Source organism: Galeopterus variegatus, unplaced genomic scaffold, assembly GCF_000696425.1.
Source record: "Galeopterus variegatus unplaced genomic scaffold, G_variegatus-3.0.2 Scaffold1434, whole genome shotgun sequence".
NCBI lineage: Eukaryota > Metazoa > Chordata > Mammalia > Dermoptera > Cynocephalidae > Galeopterus > Galeopterus variegatus.
In genome coordinates, this window is record NW_007727545.1 from 347,054 (window position 1) to 357,163 (window position 10,110).

The following is a 10,110-nucleotide window of genomic DNA, read 5'->3' on the forward strand; positions in this document are numbered from 1 at the left end:
GAGGCTGGGAAGTCCAAAGTCCAAGGGACACATTTGGTGAGGGCCTTCTTCTGCATGGTTAGTCTCTATAGTGACACAGGGTGTCACATGGTGAGAGAATGGCCTGAGCAAGAGTGAGGACACAGCCCTCATGATCTAATCACCTCTTAAAGGCTCCACCTTTCAAATACTATAATTGGATTTCCCACCCTCTTAACACTTTTATAATGGGGTCAAATTTCCAATACATGAATTGGGGGGGGACACATTTAACATTTAATTATACACAGCAGTGTATAATTCTTTTTATATATTGCTGAATTCCAGTCTATAATATTTTGTTAAGAATTTTTACATGTATATTCATGAGTGATATTGGCCTGTAGTTTTCTTTTTTGTACTGTTTGTCTTGCTTTTGTTATCAGGGTAATACTAACTAACTTCATAAAATAAATTTGGAAGTTATCCCTCCTCTTCTTTTTTCTGAAAGAGATTGTATTGTGTCAATTCTTTAACAACTGGTTTCAGTCCTACACGTCTGGGGAGAGGAGCAGTTTCTCCATTAGAAACTCTTGAACGAGGATATTCAGTGAGTTTCTGGGTTGGTTACAGTTCCTCTGAGTCATCTCATCAAAGCCTTCCATTCACCAAAAAACACATCTGTTTCTATTAATGCATCAGTTTTTCAAAACCAGCATCAAGCTGTAGTTCTTGAATATGAGGCTCCCAGCAATAAGCCTGCACTTAACTTAAGGGACCTTAGATTATCTAAATTAAAAATTGGACAGGTTTATCAACTCATAGAAAAATCTACTTCCCGGATTTTGTAAAGGCAAAAACGTTTCTTCCTATTGGCACACATCTCATGTCTCTGCACAATTCTTCTTTGAAAATAAATACGGTTATTAGATATATTTAGTATGTTACGTTCCTTTTGCTTATGGAGACATATCCAGAAGCTCTTCAGATCATTCGTTCAGATCTTCAGTACTGACCAGGGGTTTCTTTTGTGGGATTCAGGGTCAGATGTTCAGAGCTTGGNATGTCTCTGCACAATTCTTCTTTGAAAATAAATACGGTTATTAGATATATTTAGTATGTTATATTCTTTTTGCTTATGGAGACATATCCAGAAGCTCTTCAGATCATTCGTTCATATCTTCAGTACTGACCAGGGGTTTCTTTTGTGGGATTCAGGGTCAGATGTTCAGAGCTTGGACAAACTCATGAAAACCAAAAACATACCTAAAGTTCACCAAGGTGCATTCAAAACTGGTTTTGCAGAGGGTTTTCTGAAAGCTCAAACACTAACCTAAAAAAACAATGATTCCCTAAGGCTAACTCTGATTCTCTTTGTTCTGCTGCTATTTGGCATTTACACTCTTAAAAAAAAACCAAAAAACTTTTTACCCGTTCACTTCTGGACAACAACAGGGCTGGATTCTGCAGTAGATCCTGTCCAGATGAAAAATGTCACCTTTTGAACCTGTTAAAGGAGTATAGGAAGCTAAATAAGAATTACAAGAAGTTGTTGAATTCTTGAAAAACCCACAAAAATTTACTGTGCTTGGAGGNCCAAAAAACTTTTTACCCGTTCACTTCTGGACAACAACAGGGCTGGATTCTGCAGTAGATCCTGTCCAGATGAAAAATGTCACCTTTTGAACCTGTTAAAGGAGTATAGGAAGCTAAATAAGAATTACAAGAAGTTGTTGAATTCTTGAAAAACCCACAAAAATTTACTGTGCTTGGAGGTAAACTTCCAAAAGGAATTCTTTTAGCTGAATGACCAGGGACAGGAAAGACACTTCTTGCCTAAGCTGTGGCAGGAGAAGCTGATGTTCCTTTTTTTATGCTTCTGGATAAGAATTTCATGAGATATTTGTGGGTGTGGGAGCCAGTCTCATCAGAAATCTTTTTAGGGATGCAAGAACAAATTCTCCTTGTGTTATATTTATTGATGAATTAGACTGTTTTGGGGAAGAGAATTGAATCTCCAATGCATTCATATTGAAGGCAGACTATAAATCAACTTCTTGCTGAAAGGAATGGTTTTAAACCCAATGAAGGCATTATCATCACAGGAGTTACAAACTTCCCAGAGGCATTAGATAATGCCTTAATAAGTTTTGACATGCAAGTTATGGTTCCAAGGCCAGATGTAAGAAGTTGAACAGAAATTTTGTAATGGTGTCTCAATAAAATAGTTTGATCAGACTGTTGATCCAGAAATTATAGTTCAAGGTACTATTGGGTTTTCTGGAGCAGAGTTGGAGAATCTTGAGAATCAAGGTGCATTAAAGACAACTGTTGATGGACAAGAAATGGTTACCATGAAGGAACTAGAGTTTTCTAAAGATAAAATTCTAATGGGACCTGAATGAAGAAGCATGTAAATTGTTAAAAAAAAAAAACCACCACAGCATATCATGAATCTAGTCATGCTATTATTGCATAGTACACGGAAAAGGCAATGCTTATCAACAAAGCCACAATCATGCCACAGGGGCCAACATTTGGACATGGGTCTCTGTTGCCTGAGAATGACAGCTGGAATGAAACTAGAACCCAGGAAACAGATGTTACTATGGGAAGAAGAGTGGCAGAGGAGCTTATATTTGGAACTGACCATATTATAACAGGTGCTACCAGTGATTTTAATAATGCAACTAAAATAGCAAAGCAGATGGTTACCAGATTTGGGATGAGTGAAAAGCCTGTAGTTATGACCAAAGGGATTCAGGGAAACTGAGTACAGAAACTCAATCTGCCATTGAACCAGAAATAAGAATCCTTCTAATGGACTCATATGAACGAGAAGAACATATCTTGAAAACTCATGCAAAAGAGCATAAGAATCTAGCAGAAGCTTTCTTGACCTATGAGATTTTGGATGCCAAAGAGATTCAAGTTGTTTTGAGGGGAAGAAATTGGAAGTGAGATGGTAACTCTCTTGATATGGATGCATTGCTAAGTTTACTGCAAGAATATAAGTAGCACTGCAGTTGTCTCCTTTTGGAACGCTTTCCCCCCATTCTTGATATTTTATTTATTTATTTATCTATTATTATTATTTATTTTTGTCTTTTTCCTGACCGGTAAGGGGATCGCAACCCTTGGCTCGGTGTTGTCAGCACCACTCAGGCAGTGAGCCAACCAACCATAGCTATGTAGGATCCAAACCCGTGGCCTTGGTGTTATCAGCACCGCACTCTCCCGAGTGAGCCACGGGCTGGCCCTTCCCCCATTCTTGACTTGGTATAATTCAAGGATCTGAAACACTTTGTCAATCTTTTGTTGCATTTATCTAATTTTAGCTATTCTCCTGATGACACCTACTGCAAATTAGTAAACTATAGCAAATATTTTTTTTGAGCCCCTGTTCACTTTATTCAAATAACTTTTTTCCCTGTGAAGTGAACTGAGAAGGAATTAAAGAAAACCTCATATATTAACTTCTTAAATGTATTCTTTGTTCAAAATAAGGGTCATTAGGAGAGGCACAGGTTGTGGGCCTTGTCCCAGCAAACAAAGCCACCAAGGCAGTCCTGCAATTTAAGGAGGACGCAAATTCAAAAAAAAAAAAAAAAGAAAGAAAGGGCCGCACTCGGGTGCGGCGCTGGGAGCATGAATGACCGGTGCGCTCACAGCGCTCACTGGCTGAGCGCGGTGCAGCCGGTCTCAAAAAGGACAAAAAAAAAAAAATTATTGAGGGGAAAAATATAAAATATCTAAGTTTCAAAAGCCGGACTATTCTACACTCTTCACTCTCTACCCTACAGTGTCCAAAGATAGAGTTTGGAGGTATGTTTTTGATGATCCAGCTTTTGCAAACATATGCAAATACATTCTTCANGTAAACTTCCAAAAGGAATTCTTTTAGCTGAATGACCAGGGACAGGAAAGACACTTCTTGCTTAAGCTGTGGCAGGAGAAGCTGATGTTCCTTTTTTTATGCTTCTGGATAAGAATTTCATGAGATATTTGTGGGTGTGGGAGCCAGTCTCATCAGAAATCTTTTTAGGGATGCAAGAACAAATTCTCCTTGTGTTATATTTATTGATGAATTAGACTGTTTTGGGGAAGAGAATTGAATCTCCAATGCATTCATATTGAAGGCAGACTATAAATCAACTTCTTGCTGAAAGGAATGGTTTTAAACCCAATGAAGGCATTATCATCACAGGAGTTACAAACTTCCCAGAGGCATTAGATAATGCCTTAATAAGTTTTGACATGCAAGTTATGGTTCCAAGGCCAGATGTAAGAAGTTGAACAGAAATTTTGTAATGGTGTCTCAATAAAATAGTTTGATCAGACTGTTGATCCAGAAATTATAGTTCAAGGTACTATTGGGCATCTCATGTCTCTGCACAATTCTTCTTTGAAAATAAATACGGTTATTAGATATATTTAGTATGTTACGTTCCTTTTGCTTATGGAGACATATCCAGAAGCTCTTCAGATCATTCGTTCAGCTAAAGATAAAATTCTAATGGGACCTGAATGAAGAAGCATGTAAATTGTTAAAAAAAAAAAACCACCACAGCATATCATGAATCTAGTCATGCTATTATTGCATAGTACACGGAAAAGGCAATGCTTATCAACAAAGCCACAATCATGCCACAGGGGCCAACATTTGGACATGGGTCTCTGTTGCCTGAGAATGACAGCTGGAATGAAACTAGAACCCAGGAAACAGATGTTACTATGGGAAGAAGAGTGGCAGAGGAGCTTATATTTGGAACTGACCATATTATAACAGGTGCTACCAGTGATTTTAATAATGCAACTAAAATAGCAAAGCAGATGGTTACCAGATTTGGGATGAGTGAAAAGCCTGTAGTTATGACCAAAGGGATTCAGGGAAACTGAGTACAGAAACTCAATCTGCCATTGAACCAGAAATAAGAATCCTTCTAATGGACTCATATGAACGAGAAGAACATATCTTGAAAACTCATGCAAAAGAGCATAAGAATCTAGCAGAAGCTTTCTTGACCTATGAGATTTTGAATGCCAAAGAGATTCAAGTTGTTTTGAGGGGAAGAAATTGGAAGTGAGATGGTAACTCTCTTGATATGGATGCATTGCTAAGTTTACTGCAAGAATATAAGTAGCACTGCAGTTGTCTCCTTTTGGAACGCTTTCCCCCCATTCTTGATATTTTATTTATTTATTTATCTATTATTATTATTTATTTTTGTCTTTTTCCTGACCGGTAAGGGGATCGCAACCCTTGGCTCGGTGTTGTCAGCACCACTCAGGCAGTGAGCCAACCAACCATAGCTATGTAGGATCCAAACCCGTGGCCTTGGTGTTATCAGCACCGCACTCTCCCGAGTGAGCCACGGGCTGGCCCTTCCCCCATTCTTGACTTGGTATAATTCAAGGATCTGAAACACTTTGTCAATCTTTTGTTGCATTTATCAATTTTAGCTATTCTCCTGATGACACCTACTGCAAATTAGTAAACTATAGCAAATATTTTTTTTGAGCCCCTGTTCACTTTATTCAAATAACTTTTTTCCCTGTGAAGTGAACTGAGAAGGAATTAAAGAAAACCTCATATATTAACTTCTTAAATGTATTCTTTGTTCAAAATAAGGGTCATTAGGAGAGGCACAGGTTGTGGGCCTTGTCCCAGCAAACAAAGCCACCAAGGCAGTCCTGCAATTTAAGGAGGACGCAAATTCAAAAAAAGAAAAAAAAAAAAGGGCCGAGCCCGTGGCGTACTCGGGAGGGTGTGGCGCACTCGGGAGGGTGCGGCGCTGGGAGCATGGTGGCGCTCCCGATATAGGATGACCGGTGCGCTCACAGCGCTCACTGGCTGAGCGCGGTGCAGCCGGTCTCAAAAAGGACAAAAAAAAAAAAATTATTGAGGGGAAAAATATAAAATATCTAAGTTTCAAAAGCCGGACTATTCTACACTCTTCACTCTCTACCCTACAGTGTCCAAAGATAGAGTTTGGAGGTATGTTTTTGATGATCCAGCTTTTGCAAACATATGCAAATACATTCTTCATTAGTAGTCCTGTTTTGCCAATTAATAGCAAGCAATATTCTTGGATTAGAGGTCCGATTTCCACTCCAATGCAGTTTCTTCCCTTCCTGGCAACAAAGCCATTCGCAGAGATCTGGAAATCACGAGCTTCCTAAGTAGGAGGAGGTGCTGTTCTGGTTCACCTGAAAATATCCTTTCAGATTGGTTGGTGTTTTACAGACTCCTTTCAAGATCCAGTACATGTTGTTGATGATGATGAGATTGGGGTTACTGTAGTTAGGTGGATCTGCATAGGGGTCATAGCCGAGTTGAGTCATGGGGATAATCTGGGCCATGTCCTGGACCATGTCCCAAGGGATGTGGCCAGTCCACTTGGAGAGCACTTCTAGGTTCACAGGCTTGATGACCTGGTCTGTGGATCACTTGATCTTGGACAGGGTGACACCATCAGGCTTGCCAATGAGGTCCTCATGATTTCAGGACGGTGTTCCTCCAGATGATGCCCAGGAAGTTGAGATGAGCTTAAGGGAGCACCTGGAGTGCAGCACCAGCTGCTCGTAGTACACAGACACTTGTCCTTGCCCAGCTCCAGGCACTGGACGTACATCACCTCGATGGACTGGTTCCACTTGGTGAGGTAGCTGCTGAGGTAGAAGCTGGAGATAGTGACCTTGTGCTTGATCATAGAGTGCACGGAGGCCCGGCCATCCTGCACCATCAGTAGGAACTTGAAGTTGAGGAACAGGCACGACAAATAGACCAATGACTTGAGCGTGAAGGGGTCCTTGTTGCAGAGCACGTGGACCAGCTCGCTGTGCTTGGTGATCACCTTCAGGATGAAGGCCTGCATGGAGGCATCCAGCACCATGCCCGCCTTGTGCAGCTGCAGCTTCTCCAGGCCTAACTAGGACCAGGCCTAGCACATGGCTAGCACGTGGGGAATGACAGGTCTCATTGCCATAGCGCACGTCAGGGTGGGCGACCAGCATGGCATGCATCAGCATGGTGCCTGCCCAAGAAGATGAGCGGCATGACCTTGCCATAGCAGTACTCCACGTGGTCCATGCCCACCATCACCAGCTCCTCCTGCTCCAGCTGCATGGCCCACCGCGGGCTCTGCAGGCTGGCCAACACTGCCCAACACTCCAGCACCTGCTGGCCCAGCTGGACCGCCAGCATCAAGACCAGGGCACAGCCAGCCACCAGCAGCGCCCTCTGCACCTACAGGAGAATGCCCGGCTGGAGGTGGGGCAGGCCTGGCCTGGGGGCCCACTTCGGTGGCTTTGATGACAGGTCAGCAGACAGTTTATGGGTCTGATAAAATCCTCAACCTTGTTTTTTATCTTCTTAACCATATTAAGCGCAGTTATTTAAAAGTCTTTGTGAAAACTCCATTTTCTGGATCCCCTATAGGTCTATTTGTCTGTTACTGCTCTTGGTTTATAATCATTTTGTCTTTTCTCCTTGTATGCCTAATATTTTTCGGTTGAGTGCTGAACAGTGCAAATGAACAATTGTAGAAATAATTTGAGATCCAGGATGAGGTTATCACTCTCCAGAGAGAATTTATGTTTGCTGCTGGCAAGGACTGACATGGTTTGAATGGAGTCCCAAACAATACAGAAGGATACCTCCTTGGTTGTTCCCAACCTCCAATTTTTGTCCTCCTAGTGCTATGAGGATATTAAAAGTGCTGCTCAGATTCCTAGCTTCTTAGCCACTCATCTGGAATTGGCAGATGCTCTTGAGGAAAAGCAGCCTGCAGGCCAGCCTCACCTCTCTAATTTCCTCTCGCTTGGATATTGGCCCCATAATTATTCACTGCCTTGTTAGTTCTCTGATGCTTTCTGGAAACAAAAATCTTCCATGTACTTTTGATACTCACCTACAGAAAAGTCCCATGAGAATGTTTTTTCCTTTTTGGAGGCTGGCCAGTTGGCAGCCGAACCCATTACCTTGGTGTTATAAGGCTGCACTCTAATCAGCTGAGCTAATCAGCCAGCCCAAGAATTTGAATTTAGATATAACATTGTTTCTCATACCAGTCACTAAATCTTGTCTTTCAGCTCTATCCTCCTTTCCTACTCTATAAACTGCTTTTGATGCTGGGGCTAAGACTCTAAAAATTGTATTTTCACTTTGGGAGATAAGCCCTGTTAGATGTTACCAATAGGTTGGTGGAGGGAGATTGTAGGGCCTGCTCCTGTGAGCATCACCCCAGCTACACTTCTTCAACAAGGCAGTAACACATTCTTCCCACAGAAGGAGCTGAATCCAGTTTGAAGTTTTTCCAAGACTTGTAGAACCAGCTTCAATGTGCCTCCTCCTCAGAGGTCCAGGTCAAAGCCTCCTGGTGCCCTCTTCAGCAGTCTTGCTCCGAGCTCCACAGCCACCCCTCATCCACAGTGTGTGTGCAGGTCCCATTCCCATGGGACCCTTTCTCTGGGCTCAGAGTCCCCAGTTCCAGCTGGCCAACACCCCTCCCTAGAGATCTGAGTTCCAGCTCTGCAGAGCCCTTCCTCTAAGTTGTAATAATTCCAGCTTCTTCCCATTCATCTCTGAGCTCTAGCGGTGGTAGCCATCTCCTACATTTGTACCTCCATGATAACTTGGGGTTCTTTTTTTTTTTCCTTTTTTGTCTTTTCTCGTGACCAGCAATGGGATTGCAACTCTCGGTGTCGCGCCCGCACCGCACTCAACCAGTGAGCGGACGGTCTCTATATGGGATCCGAACCCTCGGTGGGAGCGCCACCACGCTCCCAAGCTCCGCACTGTACCGCACGCTCCCAAGCTCCGCACTCTACCAAGTGCGCCACCGTGCCGGCCCTGGGGTTCTCTTTTTATCCTCCCAGTTACTTAGCTAACAACTTCATTTCCTGTTAACTATTGTTTATATCCAGTTCTTTCCATTCAAATAACTGGTGTGGTTTCTGTCTCTGCTATGGTTTGAATGTTTGAGTCCCCTCCAAAATATGTGTTGAAAGTTAACACCAAGTACAACATTATTCAGAGATGAAGCCTTTAAGAAGTGATTAGGACGTAAGGGCTCTGCCCTCATAGATGCTACCACCAACCTATTGGTAACGTCTAACTAGTGTCTTATAAAAGGGCTTGACGAGGCAAGTTCATCCCTTCCACCCTTTCTGCCATGTGAAATGACATGAGAAAACACCATATATGGAACAAGCCCTCAACAGACACTGAATCTGCTGTCACTGTGGTCTTGGACTTCCCTGCCTCCAGAACTATGAGAAATAAATTTTTATTGTTTATAAAGTACCCAGTCTGTGGCATTTTGTCATAGCAGCACAAACAGACTAAGACAATATCTGAGTAGATTCTGGCTGATAAAGTCCCCATCTTGCCCTTCCTCTATTCTCATTTTATTTATCTTACAACATGATTCCATATTTTGGACCCATTCATAATGTTATGTCAAGGTCTTACTGTACTCTATTATATTTTTCATTTCTAGGATTTCTATTTTTTTTTTCAAATCTGCCTTGTCATTCTTTATAGTTTCAGGTTTTGTGCATGTATTTTTCTCCCACCTGTATTTTTAAGCTTGTCATTTAGCTCTTTAAAACATATTAAATATAGGAATTTAAAGTTTGTTTGTGATAATCTCATTATCTCCAACCTTGTGGGTCTGTATCTGCCTCTTGGTTCTCCTGGTTCTTGCTTGTGGTGCCTCGTTTCCTGGAGTGATTTTTTTTTTTTTTTTAACAGGAACTGCTCATTTTCTTTGGAATTTTATTTGTAGGATGGAGGTCTGCAAGAATAACTGTAAGATAATACTAAAATGTATATGCATAGATACCACCAAATTGCCCTCCTCACACCATTGCCCACCGTGTTACCAAAGTTTTTGACATTTATGATACGATAGGTTTTAAAAATTAAGTATATATAATATATATTATCTATACAGATGCTCCTCAATTTACGATGGTGTTGTGCCTGACAAACCCACAGTAAGTTGAAAATAAAGTAAGTCAAAAATGGGCTTAAGGGGCCGGCCCAGTGGCGCACTGCTACAGTGCACCGCTTGGGAGCGTGGCGACACTCCCACCGAGGGTTCGGATCCCACATACAGACCGGCCGCTCACTGGCTGAGCGAGGAG

At 41.9% G+C, this 10,110-nt stretch overlaps 3 pseudogenes; 2 read left to right on the top strand and 1 right to left on the bottom strand.

Annotated features, from left to right (window-relative positions):
* LOC103593875 overlaps positions 1 to 2,927 on the top strand; it is an 11,686-nt pseudogene extending 8,759 nt beyond the window's left edge.
* An 889-nt stretch (positions 2,928 to 3,816) lies between these two features.
* LOC103593876 lies at positions 3,817 to 5,053 on the top strand (annotated as a pseudogene).
* A 1,073-nt stretch (positions 5,054 to 6,126) lies between these two features.
* The window catches only part of LOC103593877, a 9,559-nt pseudogene continuing 5,575 nt past the window's right edge, over positions 6,127 to 10,110 (bottom strand).